The following is a 3,608-nucleotide window of genomic DNA, read 5'->3' on the forward strand; positions in this document are numbered from 1 at the left end:
ATGTAATTATGGTTTTGTCATTCATGGATATGCATTTAAAGAAGTTATTGCTCAACATGACAAGAGCATTAACTTTAAAAATCTAATAGTTAGGAAATTATAGTAGTATATCTTTCCTTATATACAGCTAAATAGCGCTTAGAATGTGATTTTGGGTGGAGGACAAGAACATGAACCAGACAGTCAAAGGAGTTACATCATTGCTTTGCCCAGGAAGAAGCCATCCACCATTCTCATTTTTCTCATTCTTTTCAGTATTGAAATGCATTCTAGATTTTGAAAAGTGATTCTTTGAAAAAAAAATTTAGCTAGTTAGAACACATGTGAACTGTGTGTTTTTCATAAGCTGGGAGTCTATATCTGTGCACATTTAGAATATTTAAATCTAAAATTTTGATACATCTCAAACTGCTAAGTCAATAAGTCAATTAACGGTAACAGGTTAAAGTTTGGATGATTGATGTAGGGTGTTGATACAGTGATGATGGTGGTGGGTTTTGCTTTGTTTTAAACGTTGAGAAAGTTAAAAGCTTTACTAACTGTGTAGAATAATTGCTTTGTAAACACTAGGTGGTGCAATTGTGCCAGGACCACACATATAATGAAGTATGCACACCACCCCCCATCCCACCTCCCCAATTGGAAAGCATGAGGATTCAATTAAAATTCAGGTTGAGAAAACTCTGAATAAGAGTTCTCTCAAAAGATTGAAATAGAATGGATGAATAGTGTCCTTCTATTAATTGCTCTGGAATTCAAATGGGGATGGACCTATCTTGTGATTTAAAACACAAACAGAGGTCTCAAGGTATTTGTATATTTATATTGCATTTTTAAACTCAAGTAACTATCAAAAAGAATTTGGTTCCATCTGGTTTTCTACAAATATTTAAATATAGAGTTGCTCTATTCCTATAATTAAATAGGCTTACCCTCTATTACTTCAAATCATTCTAAAATGCCCTAGGAGTTGTAATTACGTGTAATATTATATTTCATCTTATCAAGTGATTGTTGATCAGTTAAAACTTGAAAAGTAGCTTTCCTCTTGGCATTATTTTGTCTTTTATCCATTTAAAAAATAAGTCTTGCATTCCTATATAAGTTTAGGTTATTAAATTATTACATTGAGGAGTCAGTTTCTAAGATGAAAAATAATGATTGTTGGTTTACTTGTATATTAATGTAAGAAAAGAGGAGAAATGAAAACATTTCTTAATGGGTAATTACTTAAAGCCCATAAATCTTTATTCTGAAAATTTGAGGGGGCTCTTTTTCCCTTTAAAGTTATTTTCCAATTTGAGATATGGTCCCATTTGGAGGGGGTGGGGGCGGCAAGGATCAACAACAGCAATAATCCATTTGTGTCTCCTTGCGATTTAGTGAATAATAGTGTTTTGGATATACTCTTTTTAAAATGTCTTGATATTTTGAAATCACAAGATGAGACTGTCTCATCATTTGTAACATTCAGAAGTAAACATAGAAAAATAAGGATCACTTTAACTGCTTCACTAAGATATCGTAACTGAGAATTACACATGCTATATAATTTTTATGCACTGTTTTTCCGTGAATCGGGTCTCATTTATCACATAGTCACACAAAGTCGATATAATGCTTCACTAAGGTAGTGAGACAACCCAGGACTTCCTTTTCTTGAACTTATTTTCTGTGTACAAATAACAGTACAAAACGTAACAGCATATTTTAAATTTTAGATTTGCAGTTTTATAAAATTCTTTCCCTTGAAAGTTAGAATGACTTCTAGTCTCTACTACTAAATTTTCGTGGAGTACTTGAATTTTCTGTTTTGAGGTAATACTGTTTGGTTACTTAGGAAAAAATTTTATATTACGCATTTATTTCAGAATGTGTTCAAGCTTCTTTATAGGATATGTATTGACTGGTTAGATGATTACCTATAACTAGCAAAAGATTTTTGAAGAGGAGAATCATTTTCCCTCTACGTGGGGACTTCACAAAGTTTGTGGAAAATTCCATTATCTCTTCATTCTTTTTTCATGAACTTTTTGTGAAGCAAGGATATGAAACAAGGGTATGCATGTGCATAGTCGCGAAGACATACAGACACACACCCAGTAATGGTTTGAGAATTACTATGAATCCAAACAGTTGGGCCATTGTTTATGACTTATTTGATGATATAGATTTTCATGTATTTCAATTTTCATTGAAACCTTTGGAATGTAATACAATTAATATCTTATTTAAATATGTAGGTTTCTTATTTGAATATAAGACAGTTGTAGATTTCTGTTATTGAACCAATTTGTGGAGTTGAAAATCCCTATTTTTATAGTTGACAAAATGACTTGCTGGTCCTGCAAATATATCCATTATCACAACTGCCAGTGTTTAATGCACCCATACTAGCTACATTAGCTAGGGCACTGAATAGTCATGAAAATGGAAGTAACCTCTAACCTTAGAAATCATTCTTTTAAAAGAGGACTGAAACATTGGTGATAGGAAATTTGAATTGCTCTTGCAGCTGCAGTGTTTCTTCTGTGAATACTTAATTTAGTTTAGAGCTATACTTATTCTTCCAAATCTGCCAGTCTTTCAGAAGCATCAAATTCACTTCAGGAAGGGAAAAAGAAAAACTTCCTTCCCCAGGCTGTATTACTGAATGTGGTATTCAGGCTTCAAACATTTTCATTTAGGTAATACATATAGTCTCAAGAATGGGAATCCTCACATTTGACACGCTCTGTTAAATATATAGCTCATTCAAACTCCTTCCAAGATAGTGCTATGCAGGCATTTATTTTGGATAATCCTTTTAATGACTGTAGCTCAACTTCTTAGCTATGTAGAAGACTGGTAGAGTGTGGATAGGCAGATATATATATGTGTGTGTATGTATACATATATATAACACAAATGTATACATATGTGTATGTTTGTGTGTATATATGCTTTTTGTAGTTTGTGGAGGCTCTTTAAAGAATTTGGATTTTGGACCTATAGTAAGTTGATCTATGGTCTTATTAGTTCCAAGTTATTAACTAGGTGTATGTGCCACTGAGTTTATATGACTATTATACCCTTACCTTGAACATTTAATAATGTGCTTCTTTGATCAGATAATAGAAAAAAGGACAGAAACCCAGCATTTGCTGCTTTAATACTAGTGGAGGCAAAATAGAAGCATTTTTATATATTTTAATATTTGCTGTTTGAATATTTTTCATAATGGTATATGATTCTGGAAAAAACAAGCATGAGTACTATGGAGTGAAAAAAAAAAAGAACCTCGAGTGAGTTTATTTTTCAACATTATGCAATTTAAGAATAATATGAAATGAAACAACGTGTATGATTATAACTTACTTTATTGCACACTGCATTTATATATCCTGACAGAACTGTTTATTTGAATCCAGTTTTGAAAAATTACGTTGTATCACTGAAACTCACTTGGGTTAAAATATTTAGTCAAAATGAGACCAATTAAAACAAATATAGAATGTGATGTTTTAACTAGGCAAATATAGAATTGTAGGTCTAGCTTGAAGTTTTGTTTTGATTGTATTTAACATGAAGAGTCAAAGAGAGAGATGATCTTAAGCATACAAAATACA

This window comes from Chrysochloris asiatica, unplaced genomic scaffold (assembly GCF_000296735.1).
Source record: "Chrysochloris asiatica unplaced genomic scaffold, ChrAsi1.0 scaffold00052, whole genome shotgun sequence".
NCBI classification, from domain to species: Eukaryota; Metazoa; Chordata; class Mammalia; order Afrosoricida; family Chrysochloridae; genus Chrysochloris; species Chrysochloris asiatica.